The sequence below is a fragment of the Lithobates pipiens genome, unplaced genomic scaffold (genome assembly GCF_037356315.1).
Source record: "Lithobates pipiens isolate NorthernLeopardFrog02 unplaced genomic scaffold, aLitPip1_a1.2 Scaffold_18, whole genome shotgun sequence".
Taxonomy (NCBI): Eukaryota; Metazoa; Chordata; class Amphibia; order Anura; family Ranidae; genus Lithobates; species Lithobates pipiens.
Genome location: NW_027507758.1, coordinates 556,330,740 through 556,348,598, shown reverse-complemented (window position 1 = coordinate 556,348,598; position 17,859 = coordinate 556,330,740). Strand labels below are relative to the sequence as shown.

General features: G+C 47.3%; 1 protein-coding gene across 5 annotated transcripts in view; it reads right to left on the bottom strand.

Moving 5' to 3' along the window:
• The window catches only part of LOC143988971 (24-hydroxycholesterol 7-alpha-hydroxylase-like), a 160,710-nt gene that overhangs the window by 133,053 nt on the left and 9,798 nt on the right, over nt 1–17,859 (bottom strand). The window contains exon 1 of one of the 5 annotated variants that reach the window (XM_077488938.1): nt 2,287–2,374. The exons of the other annotated variants lie outside the window; for them this stretch is intronic. The gene's annotated coding sequence lies outside the window, so the exon portion shown is untranslated. Of the gene's footprint in view, nt 1–2,286; nt 2,375–17,859 lie in introns of those variants that run through there. 5 annotated transcript variants of the gene reach the window in all.

The following is a 17,859-nucleotide window of genomic DNA, read 5'->3' as shown; positions in this document are numbered from 1 at the left end:
CCAAAATTCCTCCAGGACGCTGTAAAAGCCTCATTGCACGTTATCGCAAACGCTTGGTTGCAGTTGTTGCTGCTAAGGGTGGCCCAACCAGTTATTAGGTTTAGGGGGCAATCACTTTTTCACACAGGGCCATGATGGTTTGGATTTTTTTTCACCTTTAATAATAAACACCTTCATTTACAAATTGCATTTTGTGTTTACTTGTGTTGTCCTTGACTATTGTTTAAATTGGTTTGATGTTCCGAAACACTTAAGTGTGACAAACATGCAAAGGAACAGGAAATGAGGAAGGGGGCAAACACTTTTTCACACCACTGTACATACATACATACATACACACACACACTTATATTACCAAAAGTATTGTGATGCCTGCCTTTACACACACAAGAACTTTAATGGCATCCCAGTCTTAGTCAGTAGGATTTAATATTGAGTTGGCCCACCTTTTGCAGTTTTAACAACTTCAACTCTTCTGGGAAGGCTGTCTACAAGGTTTAGGAGTGCGTCCATGGGAATGTTGGACCATTCTTCTAGAAGAGCATTTATGAGGTCAGGCACTGATGTTGGAAGGCCTGGTTCACAGTCTCTGCTCATCCCAAAGGTGTTCTATTGGGTGCAGGCCAGTGAAGTTCCTCCACCCCAAACTCACTTATCTATGTCTTTATGGACTTTGCTTTGTGCACTGGTCCAAATCATCTGGTGAAGGGGGGAGTATGGTGTGGGGTTGTTTTTCAGGGCTTGGGCTTGGCCCTTAGTTCCAGTGAAGGGAACTCTTAAGGCGTCAGCATACTAAAACATTTTAGACAATTTCATGCTCCCAACTTGGTGGGAACAGTTTGGGGATGGCCCCTTCCTGTTCCAACATGACTGCGCACCAGTGCACAAAGCAAGGTTCATAAAGATATGGATGAGCGAGTTTGGGCTGGAGGAACTTGACTGGTATGCACAAAGTCCTGACCTCAACCCAATAGAACACCTTTGGGATGAATTAGAACACAAACATTCCCACAGACAAACTCCTAAACCTTGTGGACAGCCTTCCCAGAAGAGTTGAAGCTCTAATAGCTGCAAAGGGTGGGCCAACTCATTATTGAACCCTACGAACTAAGACTGGGATGTCATTAAAGTCCAATGCTTTTGGTAATATATATAATACCTAATTAAACGTTGACACACCAACTCAAATCTGCTCAAAAGCCTACCCATATTACAGTAAGCAAAAACACTGAATTTTGCAAAAAAAAAAAAGTTTTGAATGTGTAACCCTAGGGCACAAAACTTTGAACTTTTACATGGTCATTTTATTTGAAGCCGTCTCATGGCCCTGAGCACCTGGCACAAGTCCAATACAATCAGAGATATCAGTCAACTCACATAAAGAAAGTTGTTTACTTTGGGTCAGAGCCTGATTAAATTAATTTCAAACTACCGTATTTTTCGGACGATAAGGCGCACCGGATTATAAGGCGCACTAGCAACGACCGGCTGATATAATGGATATTTCCATATATAAGGCGCATCGGACTATAAGGCGCACCGGATTATAAGGCGCACTAGCAACGACCGGCTGATAAAATGGATATTTCCATATATATAAGGCGCATCGGACTATAAGGCGCACGGTCGATTTTGTGAGAAAATTTAGGCTTTTACGTGCGCCTTATAGTCCGAAGGTTAACGTCAAGAGACTTGATCTGTGACTCCATGCGCGCCCATCTGACAGATACTGTTAACAAAGCACTCCAGCGATGTCAACAGGTCATATATAAGGCGCACCGGATTATAAGGCACACGGTCGTTTTTGGGAGAAAATTTAGGCTTTTACGTGCGCCTTATAGTCCGAAAAATACGGTAATCAAATTTTATCCATTCATGGAATGGAAGATAGAAGAGTGACAGCTAGAAAAAGACTGAGTGGTCCCCTGAGACTGCGTCGTTTTATTTATTTATTTTTGACTATAAATCCACATAGGATACTTGCACATGGTACTAATGTTTGAACATCAGTATTCTTTTCCAAAAGTTATTGCATTTATTTTGCGCGTATTTGTGCGTACACATATACAAATGAATTCTAGTTCTCAGAATGGATTTTTAACCTCTTCAAATTGACATTTTCCATGCATATGCGTGTAAAATAGAGACTAGCAACACAGATTTCTGCATTTTTCTTTTTACTCGTCTATACGCAGCGCATGTCTATGCACCAGTGTGTATTGGCACATTGAAAAACAACGGGCTCTATTTAAATCAGTAAAAGAACAGAACAAAACATCTGTATACCTAAAAATGCTGAGTTTTCTTAGTGTGCAAGAGGCCTTACTGTTGACATTCAGCATTCGTGAAAATGCTACCTTTTTTTTTTCTGGGAAAAGCAGCAGCACCGTCTCGTGTGGAAAGGTTAGATTTAAAGTGAAAGTTCACCTATATTGATCACAGCCCTCCCCCGCCTCTCTTTAGTAGTTCTCATACTGAGAGCTAAGCACATAGGCAAAGTAGGTTAATTATTTCCCAGTGACGCACAGTGCACAATGCCTTCCCGAATATGGAGTACTTAGAAGAAAAACAAGGTAGAGCTGCAAACTAGAAAGCACTGTCTGGTCACATGAGCACCAATTCAAACATATCGCCCAGGCTGCTTTCCAGTGTAGTCTGCTACCCGTCATCCGGTCTGCTACGGTTCAGTGCCCAGAACATCCCTATTAGGACAACTTGCCAGTCTAGCTGTCAGGTCACCTGAGACCAGGTGACAGATGCACCCCGTAGGAGTCAGAAGTGCACCGCTAGCTAGTGGACCTTAGGGCTGACTGCTGCGGATTGTACCCAGGGAGATTCCGGACACAGGTCTACTGGATCACTAACAAATCCCAGTATGAGCTAGAGCATAGATTCTCCAGGGCGCGGAGTCTAAGAGCCAGCGGGTGTTCACCAGAGCCTCCAGTGGTGAGGATGGACTTTGCTGCAGTCTGGCTCCAGGTCGCGGCCCCAGGGGTCTCACAGCTCACACTCACAGTAGACTACAAGAGAAGGAAGCAGCAGGCTGGAACAACAAGGAGAGTAAGGGGATAAGGCAGAGGTCAGGGCAACTAGCAGACAAGAACAACAAAGTACACGCCAAAGGGTAAGGGTCACAGGCAGACAGGGATGGTCGGGGACATGCCAAAAGGTCAAGGTCACAATCAGACAGGAATCGTTGAGAACACGCCAAGGTCGGTAACAGAGACAAACAGAGCACATGGCAAGCAGGAAACAGGAAACCAAATACAAAATGGATACACAATGGTTGATCAGCACCGCTGGCTTGCAGTGCACAGGTTAATATAGGGTTCCCTGATAGGGCCTGGGGTGGAGCCATGCTTAGAGGAGAGGTTATAAAAACCACCAGGTGGAAGTGGCTGGCCTCTTAGTCTGAACACATGAGGAGAGGTAACCAAACAGAGGAAGATTACTGCATAACCATGACAGTAACCCCCCTCTTATAAGGCCTCCCCTCCCCCGCCTGGGTCGAGGCTTAAAGGGAAACTCCAGATGGAACCTCCTCAACAGACGAGGAGCAAAGACCTCAGATGCAGAGATCCAATACCTCTCCTCAGGGCCAAACCCTTTCCAATGTACGAGGTACTGAAGAATGCCTTTACGGAGCCGGGAATCCAAAACTTGACTAACCTCGTATTTTAGATTATCCTCAGAGACTGGAGCCGAGGTAGGGGGAGGACGAGAGGACTTGAGGACTAAAGGCTTTTTAGGAATGGGTAAGGGCATGAGAAGACCATCAGGAGTCTGAGCAGGGTCCCCCAGACCCTTAAAGATTAGCTGGAAATCCAGCACAGGACCACCAGACTGGGCAGAGGTCAGTGGATCCCTGAGGTCAGGTTGGTTAGAAGGTGACATGCCACAAAAGTCAAGCTGGATAGCTGAAACACAAACAGAATGCAGAGAGCCCTGAAAAAAAGATTGAAACCCCCACCTGGCCGAATGAGGCAGTCCATCCAAAGGATGGATTGAGCCTCTTAAACGGGTTTGAACGGACATAGTAGCAGTAGGGTGAGGCCAGGTTACAGAAGGTCCTGAACAAGAAGCAGGAAGCTCACTGGGCATGGGCTTGACTGGCATAACTGGTGCAGAGGCCGACTGAATAGTATTGTCAGGTGTAACGACCATCTCAATCGCATCACAGGGCATAGCGACTATGGAACTTGCAGACAAGTTAGCCTGGCTGTGCGTCCAAGGAAGATTAGGGACAGGCAAAGGTAAATGGTTATGCAAACTGGAGTGAATGATCGACTCAGGTTCATAGGTGGGCCCCTCATCCAGAGTGCCACATGACCTAGAGAGTGCACCAGTCCGACTATTGCAGGACACATCCCAGAGATCGCTATATACAGCGGGAAGAGCAGAAGATACTGGGATGGTGGATACAGGAAGTTTCTATTTTGGGGTAACCTTGAGTAGGCAGGAAGAGGAACAGGAGGAACCCCAACCCAGGATCTGTCCAGCAGTCCAGTCAACGTGTGGAGAATGGAGCCGTAACCAAGGAAGACCTAATATGATAGGAGTTTAAGCCTTAGGTAAGACAAGGAAGGATATCCACTCCTGGTGGAGCGTCCCTACTGACATCTTAACAGGAATAGTCTGGAAGCGGATAGGGCCCCCTGGGAGAACAGTGCCATCAACCGCCAAGACCACCAATGGCGTTGTAAGGGGCAAAAGGGTAAGTCTCATGGAAGATGCAGTTTCCCAATCCATGAAATTAGCAGCGGCTCCGGAATCCAGTTGTGCTGAGATCGAACGAGAGGAAGCGCCGACATGAAGAAACACAGAACGGAGAAGACGAGAAGGTGAATGTGATATTTCAGGGTCTAATATTCCACCTTCCAGATGTATTAGCCCTGAGCGTTTTTCCGGACGAAGAGAACAAGTGTCACGAAAATGACCTTTGGCCCCCACAATAGAGGCATACACAAATCAAAAACATGAATATTTTATTAACAAATACAGAACAAAAGATACACATAAATACATTAAAACCAGAGGGACTACTAAGCAAACAGTGTCCCAATGGTGTAGCAAAATGTTATAAACACATGATTACATAAAAAAAAACAACCAATAAATATTAATAATACTCTTAGCTGATGACCCCACACCCGACGCGTTTCTAGTTGCTGAAAACTTTCCTCAGGAGTGAAGAGCAAAAAGTTGGGTGGTAAGTTCATAATTCTGAGATATTAAATCAAAGATAGATGTATTGAGACCATTCCATACAAATGCCTGTCATTGGTTTGGTTTCTGTGGCTTTGTCCCAAACTGGTATTTGGCCATGACTACTTCCCTTTTGGTCCACCCTTCCCAATCTTCTGTGTAAAGAAAGAACGGGTTGCACAAATCTGTAGGTGCCTCAATTCTTATATACAAAAGGTTTTACTCAAAATAAGAAAAAAGCCTCAATAGGCTCAAGATTTGCAAAGAGAATGTGCCCGCAGGAGAGACTGAAGCCAGGGGCTCGGCAATGTGGCCCATAGATTAATTGACAAGTCACAGAGTGTTTCCATGTATGTGGCAAAGGGATGTAGCCACAGAAGATTGGGAAGGGTGGACCAAAAGGGAAGTAGTCATGGCCAAATACCAGTCTGGGACAAAGCCACACAAACCAGTGACAGGCATTTGTATGGAATGGTCTCAATACATCTATCTTTGATTTAATATCTCAGAATTATCAACTTACCACCCAACTTTTTGCTCTTCACCCCGAGGAAAGTTTTCCGCATCTAGAAACGCGTCGGGTGTGGGGTCATCAGCTTAGAGTATGATTAATATTTATTGCTTGTTTTTTTTTATGTAATCATGTGTTTATAACATTTTGCTACACCATTGGGACACTGTTTGCTTAGTAGTCCCTCTGGTTTTAATGTATTTATGTGTATCTTTTGTTCTGTATTTGTTAATAAAATATTCATGTTTTTGATTTGTGTGTGGTGTTGGTGGTCACTTATAATCCCATTTATATAGGGGGATTTTTTTTGTTCAAAATGTATCAGGGATGAGACCACCACACTAGAATCTTTTGATCCACTGAGAGCCCCCTTTCCTCTTTCGCACAATAGAGGCATAGGCCCAGAGTTCTGCGACTAGCGCGTTCTTGGGGAGATAACTTGGTCCAGCCCAGCTGCATAGGTTCCCAGCAGGCAGGGGGTGTTCCTCGGATCGAAGAGAAGGGACTGGGGGCTCAGGCTGCCTAAAGAACAGGGAGTGCTGGTGTGTCTTTTCCAGGGCCCTCTCCTGAAAGCGAATATCGATCTGGTTACACAAGGTGATGACACTGTCCAGATCAGCAGGAAGGTATCTTCCTGCTAATTCATCCTTCACTCTATCAGAGAGGCCATGTAAAAAGGTTGCAACTAGGGCCTCATTATTCCAGCTCAATTTAGCTGTGAGGATACGGAACTGAAGAGCATACTGTCCCACAGACGCGGACTCTTGACGGAGACGTAAAAGAGTGCTAGTCGTTGAGGAGACACGACCCGGTCCCTCGAAGATAGTTCGAAAAAGTTTCAAGAAATCAGACAGGCTAGAAACCACTGGATCATTCAGTTCCCACAGAGGGGCAGCCCAAGCTAGCGCCTCGCCGGACAAGAGGGATATAATATATGCTACTTTCGCCCGATCAGACAGGAAGTTTTGGGGCTGAAGTTCAAAATGAATTGTGCACTGGCAAAGGAACCCCCTGCAAGCCTTGGAGTCCCCAGAGAAATGGGCCGGAACTGGTAGTTGTAATGAATGTGTGGCTGCGACTGATGCGATAGGTGCAGCAGCAGATAGGGGTTGAGGTTGTTGAACTGGGGGTCCTAATGAGGCCTGAACCTGTTCAAAACGGGATGCCAAATCCTGAAGAAATCAAATCACCTGGGTCTGATGCGATTCTTGGGTCTCAAGTCTGCGAACTAAGCCCCGCAACGGATCATCTGCAGATAGCGGCACATCAGCTGGGTCCATTACTGATCAAACTGTCAGGTCACCTGAGACCAGGTGACAGATGCAATCCGTAGGAATTGGAAGTGCACCACTAGGTAATGGACCTTAGGGCTGACTGTTCACACTCACAGTAGACTACAGGAGAAGGAAGCAGCAGGCTGGAACAACAAGGATAGTAAGGGGATAAGGCAGAGGTCAGGGCAACTAGCAGACAGGAACAACAAAGTACACACCAAAGGTTCAGGGTCACAGGCAGATAGGGATGGTCGGGGACATGCCAAAAGGTCAAGGTCACAAGCAGACAGGAATCGTTGAGAACACGCCAAGGTCGGTAACAGAGACAAACATAGAGCATACAGCAAGCAGGAAGCCAAATACACAATGGATACACAATGGTTGATCAGCACCGCTGACTTGTGGTGTACAGGTTAATATAGGGTTCCCTGATAGTGCCTGGGGTGGAGCCATGCTTAGAGGAGAGGTTATAAAAACCGCCAGGTGGAAGTGGCTGGCCTCTTAGCCTGAACACATGAGGAGAGGTAGGCAAACAGAGGAAGATTACTGCATAACCATGACTCTAGCCTTGAGGCCTGTCCTGCTACCATCCCTGCCTTGCCCCTGCTCTGTCCACCCACCCAACTCTTTGGGTCTGCAGGCACCAACCTACTCTGCTTCCCTTTGGGGAACGTGCAGCTAAATCCAAACTCCTGTAAACAGGTCTCTAGTGGAAAACCAGCTATTTTTTAGACTGCACCCCAGGAAAAGTGGTTGTAACAATGTAAGGGGTCTACATCCATGCCCTGTGTCAGCTCGGTAAATTCCCACTCATAGTGACATAGTGCAGTTTCAACCTAAAGAATATAATAGAAGTCGCATCCATGTCGAATCACCATAATTAACTGATCTGGCTTGTGACACAAGACGTGCTCAGAGGTCAAATTTCAATGCAAATTAAATTGAAAAAAAAAAAAAAAATGGCATGGGGTCCCCCACCAAGTCCATACCAGACCCTTGGGTCTGATATGGATTTTGAGGGGAAACCCCACCCCAAAAGAAAAAAAAAATCCATAACAGACCCTTTATCCGAGCATGCAGCTTGGCAGGCCATAAAGGGGGGGGGCGAGTGCCCCCCTCCCCCCAGCCTACCACGGCCACATGCCCTGAAGGCCATATGCCCACATCCCGAAGAACCCGCCCTGGGTATGATGGGTCCGTGACCTCACAAGGGGGTGGGGTTTCGGGTGACATCACCGCATGGCCGGGCCCCATTGTTATATAAGAACTATCAGATACCGGAGCTGCCAGAATGGCGTGAGCCTTTGTCGGGGGGGAAGAGCGTTTTTTTTTCATTGGGTCGGCAGCGCCAAGAATTCGTGATTGACCTTGGAGCTACCATGGGGGGGGCATTATTATTTTTAATAAAGGACTTGTCAAAAATTGCCTGCTGTTTTTCTTACACTACACTTTTTTTTTTGGGTGAATGGGTAGGGGTACGATGTACCCCATACTAATTCACATAGGGTAGGGGCCGGGAATTGGGGGCCCCCTTTCCTAAAAGGTGCTTCCAGATGCTGATAAGCCTCCCTGCCCACAGACCCCCACAACCACAGCCGAGGGTTGTGGGGAAGAGGTCACTGCCCCAAAGCACCCCCCTCCCCAAGATTGAGGGCATCTGGCATGGTATGGTTCAGGAGGGGGATGCTCGCTCATCCCCCCCCTTTCCTGGCCTTCCAGGCTGCATGCTTGGATAAGGATCTGGTATGGATTTTGGGGGGGGGCCCACACTGAGCTATGGTGTTCTGATCGAGCAGCATTTATCCAACAGGCTGGTTGTATAGATCAATCAGTAGATCAACTTCTGTACAACCAGGGTGCACATACTGTACATGGATCGAAATTTGCATGGTCCCTGCCGAACTGGCCAAATTTTGATTAATGCTTAAGAGGAAAAAATAAACATCTCTTTCTATACTGAGTGGGGTATATAAAATATACACAATAGAACAAGTAAACAAATAAAAATAAGAGATGTTTAATATGGATGATATTTTAATGGTTCAAAAATGAGAGTATTTTTTTTTTTTAAATACTCTCAAACAGTGGTGTCCTTCCTGCGACCCAACACAAAACTTGCTTAAAAATGTTGATTTAAAAAAAAAAAAAAAAAAAAAATTGTATGCTTTGTAAATGTGTTTACACTTAGTGAACACAAATAGCTGAAGAAAAATGTCACAGTGTCTCTTTACTGGACATTTAGTTAAAGCGGTAGTAAACCCGCACATTTTTATTTTTTTTTTAAACCTGCAAAGCAAAAGGCATAATGAGCTAGTATGCACCGCATACTAGCTCATTATGAAATACTTACCTTAGAACGAGGCCCCGACATCTGGCCCGATCCACGCCGAGGGAGCTGACATGCTCCCTCGGTGTTTCTTCCGGGTATTGCGGCTCCGGCGCTGTGAGTGGCCGGAGCCGCGATATCGTCACTCCCGCGCATGCGCGCGGGAGATTTCATTCCGGCCGCCGGCCACTGCCGGATTTTCAGGCCGAGAATCCCCTTGTGCGCATGCGCCGCTGCAGTCAGCGGCGCATACCGAGGGGGATATCTCCTAAACCATACAGGTTTAGGAGATATTTTTTTACCTACAGGTAAGGCTGCTTTCACACTGGGGCGGGAGCAGCGTCGGCGGTAAAGCGCCGCTATTTTTAGCGGCGCTTTACCGTCGTTTTAGCGGCGGTCTGCGGGTGCTAGCGGGGTGGTTTTAACCCCCACTAGCGGCCGAAAAGGGGTTAAACCCGCCCGCAAAGCGCCGCTGCAGCGGCGCTTTGCCGGCGGTATTGCCGCGGTGTCCCATTGATTTCAATGGGTAGGAGCGGTTTAGGAGCGGTGAATACACTGCTCCTTCACCGCTGCAAAGATGCGGCTGGCAGGACTTTTTTCACCGTCCTGCCAGCGCATCGCTCCAGTGTGAAAGCCCTCCGGCTTTCACACTGGAGTTAAAGGGGCCGTTTTTTTTCAGGCGTTACACAGGCGCTATTTTTAGCGCTGTAACGCCTGAATACCGCCCCAGTGTGAAAGCAGCCTAAGCCTTATTATAGGCTTTCCTGTAGGTAAAAGTTTAAAAATCGAGTATACAACCACTTTAAGTTTTAACTTCCCAAAGCAAAATTTCCCATTCTGCACAATCACTGCCTTATTTATGTTATCAGTTTTCGGCGGCACTGATATTGCTGAGCAACTATTTTCAAGGATAAAGTACACAAAGGGAAAAATCAAAACCAAAATATCCGAAGAGCATCTTGACAATTAATTGAGAATTGCTACTACATCCATCAAACCAGATATTGATGTGTTTGTTTATAAAAAAAAAAGTGTCAAATATTGCACTACTTTTATGTTGCCCTCTTTTACTTTTCTGATAAAAAAATATTACAAATAAAAAAAAAAAAAAGTTTAAATTACTCATTATCTATATCAGTGATTGCTAACTTATGATCTGCCCAAACTTTTTCTGCTCATCAGCTATCCTTGTTGTTATTGTATTTTATGTGCAGCCCAAGAAAATTCCTCTTCCAATGTGACCCAGAGAGGTCAAAAGTTTGGACACCCCTGATCTAAAGCAACCTTTCTCAATTGTTTTTAGTCAGTGATCCATACATACAATACATTAAATGATAAAAGAATAAAATGCACCTTTTTAAAAAGAAACTTGCTGCAAAATCAGCATTTGTGTTTAGTTGCAAAAAAATACATTGTGCATTGGTGTCTAGGGACTAGGGATGAGCCGAACACCCCCCGGTTCGGTTCGCACCAGAACTTTCGAACGGACCCCAAATTCGAACGAACGTTAGAACCCCATTGAAGTCTATGGGACTCGAACGTTCGAAATGAAAAGTGCTAATTTTAACGGCTAATATGCAAGATACTGTCCTAAAAAGGGTTTGGGGACCTGGCTCCTGCCCCAGGGGACATGGGTCAATGCCTAAAATGTTTTTAAAAATGGCCGTTTTGGCGGGAGCACTGATTTTAATGACGATTAAAGTGAAAAAAAAAGTGAAATATTCCTTTAAATATGGTGCCTGGAGGGGTGTCTGTAGTATGCCTGTGAAGTGCCACGTCTTTCCCGTGTTTAGAACAGTTCCTGCACAAAATGACATTAAACGGAAATAACACCATTTAAAACTGCTTGCGGTTTTAATGTTATATCTGGTTCCTGCAATATGGTTGAAAATCATTGAGAAAAATGGCATGGGTAGCCCTCCCTGCCCATTACCAGCCTATTTGGGTCTTGTACGCATATTAAGGGGAACCCTGTACCCATATTAAAAAAAGGAAATGCGTGTGGCCCCCAGGCCCTATATACTCAGAACAGCAGTATACAGGCGGTGCAAACAAGACAGGGACTGTGTAGGTTTGTTGTGTTAAGTTGAATCTGTTTGTAATTTTCAACTGGTACATTTTTAAAGTGTAGCTCCAGTCAAAAAAACTATTTTTAATCTTTTTGGAAAACATAGGGAAGGGTTATCACCCCTGTATAATTTGTTTTGTCGTCCATCTTTTTTCATCTCACTTGCTGTTGTCTCCTTCCGTTTGCAAGTAGGAGATGTTTGTAAGTTGGATGTTTGAAAGTAGGGGCCTGCCCTATATGCTCTGCAGAAATGGCGGAACAAGGTGTTGGTTTTGCCACAACATTGTAAGCCCTCAAAGTGACTCTTGGTGAGCGCTGGAGCGCCCTGCTGTGAACGATTATATCAAGAATTGTAATTACATGCCATTGTTGAACAGTGGTAGAAAAATTGACCTTTGGTGGTTGTGGTGCTGGTGCCACAACACTATAAGTCCTCACCGTTACTCTGGGTGGGCACAGGAAGGGGCCCTCCTGTGAAATATTATATCAAGAATTGTAATTACATGTCCCTGTTAAACAGGGGCAGAAAAATTGGGCCTTAGGCACTGGTGCTGGTGCCACCACACTGCAACCTCTACCATATACTCTAGTTTTAATGCAGGAATTAGCCCTGCTGCAAAGCATTGCATCAAAAATTGTAATTAAACGCCCCTGTTAAACAGGGGCAGAAAAATTGGGCCTCAGGCACTGGTGCTGGTGCCACCACACTGCAACCTCTACCATATACTCTTGTTTGATTGCAGGAATTAGCCCTGCTGCAAAGCATTGCATCAAAAATTGTACTTAAACGCCCCTGTTAAACAGGGGCAGAAAAATTGGGCTGATGGCATCAACCAGAACCAGAAATGTTCTTCCAACATATCAGCGGAGGAGGAAGAGGATAGACAATCAACATAACAGGACAGTCACTCAGCATCAGCATAGGCAGTCTTGAAGGGAAAAAATTATTCGGTTACATCAGCTTCAGGTGCTTGGTAGCTGTGGGTGATCCAAGACTGATACATCTTGATGAAGGTCAGTCGATCAACTGATTCAGTGGACAGGCGCACCCTGTGATCGGTAACAAAGCCACCAGCAGCACTGAAGGTGCGTTCCGAAAGAACGCTGGATGCAGGACAGGCCAGTAGCTCAATTGCATACTGTGCAAGCTCTGGCCAGTGATCCATCCTCAAGACCCAGTAAGCCAGAGGATTTTCGGTGGGAAAGGTGTCCAAGTCTGACCTTGCCCCTAGGTATTCCTGCACCATGTAAATCAGACGCTGGCGATGGGTGCTGGAACCGATCATACCTTGGGGCTGCGGACTAAAAAATTGTCTGAAAGCATCAGTCAGATGGCCACCTTCTCCACCGCTCCTTCTGACCGATGCCTCAGCAACACGTTGTCCAGGACCAGGAGTTTGTAACCTCCCAGTCTCTGGGAACGCGTTGCACAGACCTTTCTGCAAGGCCTCCCGGAGATGTCTCATCCTCTGCTCCCTCTGCGATGGCAAGATAAGGTCGGCAACCTTACCCTTGTACCGTGGATCAAGGAGAGTGGCCAGCCAGTAATGGTCCCTCTCCTTGATCCGAAGAATACGAGGATCCTTCCGCAGGCTTTGCAGGATCAGGGAGGCCATGCAGCGTAGGTTAGCTGAGGCATTCGGTCCGAAGTCCTCTGGGTCACTAAGGACAACATGATCCGCAGCTACCTCCTCCCAGCCACGTACAAGTCCACGTGTTTCTTGGGACTGTAAATCATCCCTACAAGACTGCTGCTGCTGCTGCTGATGCTGAGTGCCAGCCTCCACCTCCATGCTGATACAATCATCCTCCTCCTCCTCTTCCTCCTCCTCATCCTCTTCCTGTCTGATGGGTGGCACAGCAGGAACACTGTCTGGATAAAGGGGGCCTTGAGAGGCAAGGAAGTCCTCCTCTTCCTGCCTCTGTTCTGCCTCAAGTGCCCTGTCCATTATTCCACGCAGCGTATGCTCCAAGAGGTGGACAAGAGGTACAGTGTCACTGATGCATGCACTGTCACTGCTCACCATCCTTGTGGCCTCCTCAAATGGTGACAGGACAGTGCATGCATCCCTGATCATGCCCCACTGGCGTGGTGAGAAAAAACCGAGCTCCCCTGACCCTGTCCTGGTGCCGTAGTCGCACAGGTACTCATTGATGGCCCTCTGCTGCGTGTGCAGCCGCTGCAGCATGGCCAATGTTGAGTTCCATCTGGTGGGCATGTCACATATAAGGCGGTTCTTGGGCAGGTTCAACTCCTTTTGGAGCTCAGCCAGCCGAGCACAGGCATTAAATGATCGGCGGAAATGCACACAGACTTTCCTGGCCTGCTTCAGGACATCCTGTAAGCCGGGGTACCTGCCCAAGAACCGCTGCACCACCAGGTTAAGGACGTGAGCTACACAGGGCACATGGGTCAGTTGTCCCTGTCGGAAGGTGGAGAGGAGGTTGGTGCCATTGTCGCAAACCACCATTCCTGGCTTAAGCTGGCGTGGCGTCAACCACCTCTCGGCCTGCCCCTGCAGAGCTGACAAAACATCCGCCCCAGTGTGGCTCCTGTCCCCCAAACAAACCAGCGCAAGCACGGCATGGCATCGTTTTGCCTGCGTACTTGCGTAGCCCCTGGAACGCCTACGGAGCACCGCTGGTTCTGAGGACAGAGCACTGGAAGAGGCCATGGAGGAAGAAGAAGAGGAGGGGGTGGAGGAGAGAGGTGTGTCACAACCAATAGTAGCATTTTGGAGGCGTGGTGGCAGAACAACCTCCAACACTACTGCACCTTGTCCTGCATCCTTCCCAGCTGCCAGAAGAGTGACCCAATGGGCCGTGAAAGACAGGTAACGTCCCTGTCCATGCCTGCTGGACCATGAGTCAGCGGTAATATGCACCTTACCACTGACCGCCCTGTCCAGCGAGGCAAGGACATTGCCTTTCACATGCCGGTAGAGAGCCGGAATCGCCTTCCGTGAGAAAAAGTGGCGTTTGGGGACCTGCCACTGAGGAACCGCACATTGTACAAACTCACGGAAGGGGGCCGAGTCTACCAACTGAAAAGGCAGCAGTTGAAGTGCTAGCAATTTAGCCAAGCTAGCATTAAACCGCTGTGCATGTGGATGGCTGGGAGTGAACTTCTTCTGCCGGTCCAGCAGCTGGGGCAGGGACATTTGCCTGCTATAATCGGACGTGGGTGTACCGCTAGCAGAGTTCCCGGAAGCACTTGGCTGTGACACACCTAATTCTACACCTTCATTCCTCTCAGAGCAGGTTTCAGAGAGGACTGAAGGTCTAGTGGGGTTGGAGATGCCAGCTGATGAGGAGCAAGGAGAGGTCCGCTTTGTTCTTTGGTGTGGGTCTTTGAGGTACGCTTGCCAACGAGCTGCATGGCAGGTCAACATATGTCTGGTCAAGCATGTGGTGCCCAAGCGGCTGATGTTTTGGCCACGTGAGATACGCTTGAGACATATGTTGCAAATAGCAGCGGTGCGATCTGATGCACTCGTCTCAAAAAAGGCCCACACCAAAGAACTTTTAGAATAACGCGCAGAGGCAGCGCTCTGCACAGGCGGAGCTCTGCGGTGTGATTCAGTCGGTGTGCTGCCCCTAAGCTGGCCCCTGGAGGGCATCCTGCCTCGTTGGACATGTGCCTCCTCCTCCTCCTCCTCCCTCCTTCCAGGCACCCACGTGGAGTCAGTGCCCTCATCATCCCCTCCCTCTTCATCGTTGTAGCAAACCTGGCAGTATGCTGCAGCTTGTGTAACATGACTGCCAGATTGCTGTCCTTCTTGAGCATCCCCTCTCTCTGCGCTCACGCTACTGCCTTCCTCTAGCTGAGTGTCATCATCAGAGCCCACAAAACACTGGGCATCCTCCTGGAGCATGTACCCAACACTGTGCTCAAAGAGTTCAGGAGACTCCTCAGGAGGACGTGGTGGGTCTAGGGAAGGAGTCACTGATGATGACATTGAGAGGAGGGAAGACGATGCGTTGGCAGCTGCTTTGCTACTACCCTGAGACTTGGTGAGAGAGGATGAGGAGGATGAAGAGGGCTTGGTCATCCACTCTACCAAGTCGTTGGCATGTTGCGGTTCAACATGTCCAGCTTCCGAAAAGAAGGACAAGCATGTCCCGTGGCCACGTGCTGATGACAATGCACCGCGTCCACGACCAGCACTGTTGTCTCTAGACACAGAGCCTGCTTGCCCTCTTTTATCGGCTCGCGCCTGTCTGCCTCTCCTTGCTGGCCTTCCAGACATGGTAATGGCCTGAAGGGAGTTGGGTAAAACAGCAGTTGGGTAGTGTATATTGTGCTGGAGGCACACAACACCCACCAACTCCTGCAGATGCCTTTATTATAGAACACCAGAGATAAAGGGGTATATACAGATGTATACTGTGCTGTGCTGGAGGCACACACAACTTCCAATAACTCCTGCAGATGGCAAGTGGGCTCAAATAGAGAACAGCTTTGTAGGTGGATATAGCGGTATGTACTGGGTACAGAGCACGCAGACAGCACGCACTATCTCCTAACACTACTGACTGCAAGCTCTATTATTAAAGATAGATCACTAGCTATATAGGTGAGGTGAATATAGCGGTGTATACTGCGGTCAGGGCACACAGACAATAACCACTACACAACAGCAAGATAGAAAATCGGCCGAAAACGATCGGTGTGTACTGTGTTGAAGGTACACAGAACACCCACTGCTTCAGACGCCAACACACTACACGAGGCCGCCGCGATGGCGGCCTTATATAGTGTGGGGCGTGCACTACACAGCCTGAGCTATGATTGGCCACAGGCATCCTGCCTGTGGCCAATCATGGCTCTCCTCGCTGCTGGCGCTGCAATTGGCCAAGCATGCGGGGTCACAGTGCATGCTTGGCCAATCATGAGCCAGCAATGCACTGCGCCATCGCAGTGCATTGTGGGCCGTGAGCGCCACACGAATTTGACGCGAACGGACCAAAATGTTCGGATTTCGCCGAACGGACGAACAGCCAATGTTCGAGTCGAACGTACGTTCGACTCGAACACGAAGCTCATCCCTACTAGGGACTAAAAGTACTGCTATGTATTCCACACTGCACTGCGGAATATGTTGGCACTATAGAAATATAGATGGTAAACAATGGAGATCTCAGTCACTGTGCATTTTACCTATTGTGATGTAACACTATTACCAGAATAATGACACTAACAATAATGGGAGTAATGTTGGTTACTTTCTGTCCAGTAATCCCCTATGAAAATCACCACACTATCATTATTATTGTCATCCTGGTCCTCTGGCTGCCCCATTAACCCCAGTAGGGGGTGCATACAGAACATATAATGGACCTGAAGCTTTCCCTTTCAACATAGTACTCATAAACCCCCATTATCCACCTTAATGGAGCTCCCTGCAGCTGGAAACCCCCAGTTCCACTCTCAACGCTCTTACAGATTGTGTGCTTCATACTGTTTTTTCTGACTTCTAGCTGCTAATATCTGGTGTCACTGTTCTTGCTGTGCCCGAGCTGCCACTCTGCACATATTCCCAGGGTTTATGCTACGTGAGCCTATAAAATCCTCTGTCTCCATGAACCAGGCCAGTGCCATCCCCTGGGCACACTGCATCTTCTTCTTGCCTCCAGTGGTGGAACCACTCTTGCGGATCTCCGGTTGATAGATCCTGCTCTAAACAGGCAGGCATACAGTGGCATATTAGTGCATCTTTGTCTCTGCAAAGATGTCTAATGGTAAATCTAGCCCTACCTACGCATTCTATCTTATCTCTGTCATATGCAAAAGAAAATACAGATATTTTACTATGCATATAACAGGGACAAAGGTAAGTTAGTGACGTGAAACATTATCTCAGGTATGACACACAGCCCACTAAGCTGTAGAATTATGGGCATTAACACAGAGAAAATTGCATGGAATAATATTTGGTTTGAATGAGTATTTAATCTAATCAGAATCCCAACACATATAAAAACGGCTCACAAATATAAAACTGTTCTGAAACTGCCAGTACGAGATGCCGGCAGTCAAACACAGAATCAGAAACACTTCACACCAACCCAACAGTCCCCCAGGTCACACTTTCCCACTTTTGTCTGGCCAAATTGGTGTCCCAAGATAATTCTCTCTCCTTGATCCCACGTCCAACTAACCCAAGGACCTGAGGTGAGAATGAGATCAGAGTTTAAGGACTGGCATATGGCCATCATCTTGCAGATTCAGTGATGCCCCTTTAAAAGATAGGCTCCTTCCCCTGCTGTCCATAGGCTTTATGACCAAATTGTTGCTAGATCCCCAAGCACACCCTTTGCTTTGCACGCTAATCCGTAAAGTCCAAATTTGCAGCCCTGAATGTAGAAAGCCTCGAGGATCCGGTTAGCTCGTAAACGCTCTGTTCATTTATTTCCTTCCTTCACATCAGGGAACTGCTGACCTATTTTACAAGTTTTTGTCTGGAGCCTGGAC